The sequence below is a fragment of the Microtus ochrogaster genome, unplaced genomic scaffold (genome assembly GCF_000317375.1).
Source record: "Microtus ochrogaster isolate Prairie Vole_2 unplaced genomic scaffold, MicOch1.0 UNK106, whole genome shotgun sequence".
NCBI classification, from domain to species: Eukaryota; Metazoa; Chordata; class Mammalia; order Rodentia; family Cricetidae; genus Microtus; species Microtus ochrogaster.
The window spans coordinates 756481-757523 of NW_004949204.1; positions in this window are offsets into that span (position 1 = coordinate 756481).

Here is a 1043-nt window from a genome sequence, read left to right on the forward strand (position 1 = left end):
AAAGTTCTGCTGTGCTATCAGAAAATCTGGTCTGGTAAAGACTAACGGCCCCCAGAGCCTGTTTTAACCCCACCCAGTTTCAAACATATTTTACAGGTCACTCCTGCTGTCTGGGCCAAGACCAGCTCGCAAAGCATTCTCCGGACAACACCAACACCTGCACTAGGTCCTGGGACTTCACCATTGGCACCAACTCTCCTGGCTCAAGGACACCTACCAACTAAAATCTGGTTTTATCTGCTATTGTGTTCCAGTTATATACCTGAGCCTTACCTGCACAACCAGACCACGTCTCTGTCCCATTCTTTTTAGCAATTAATGACCTCCCATGGCTAGCCTCATTCATAAGGCCAATAATAACAATATTTTTTCTCCTAGCCACTTGCCTTCTCTCTCATCTCCCTCAAGAAACAGGGACTCCAGAGTGACAGCAAACCGGATGCCGCTCCAGCCACACCTTGCTGAGCATGAGCACCAACCCAACTCCCAGTTCCGCCCCATGCCTGCAGGAAGTAGCCAGACTTGAGCTGATGCCCCTTTATTCAAGGAGTCTGGGATGTTTGGGGAGAGCATCACCCCAGGCCCTGGCACCCATCTTTGGAATGGAGCAGGATTGGAGCAGAAAGCTCCATCTCAAGACCCCTCCCCTGGGACTTGTCTTGGTCCAGACTCCACCTCCAGGAAAGCTCTCCAGACACTGACCCCTCCCCAGAGAGGGTCAGGACCACTCCCACAGGCTATTTAGGCTGCTTCCCAGTAAAGAAACACATGGTCTCTGGGTTTTGCATGGTCTCCCCTGCTCTCTTTCCTTTGCCCTGCTTTCCTGGGCCACCCGGAAGCACTGCATTAAACATGCATCTTTTATTTGGTCTAATTTGGTCTGTTTGGAATTATGTGTGTCTATGGAGAGGCTCCTCTAAGAAACATTCCTAACAGTCAGCAGAGAAGGGAGTGTTTGTGGCGTGAAAACAAACTTGAGTGAAGGGGACAAATTAGGAGGAGGATCAGGCTAAGTGATAGAAACGAGTTTGGGGTGGCAAGGA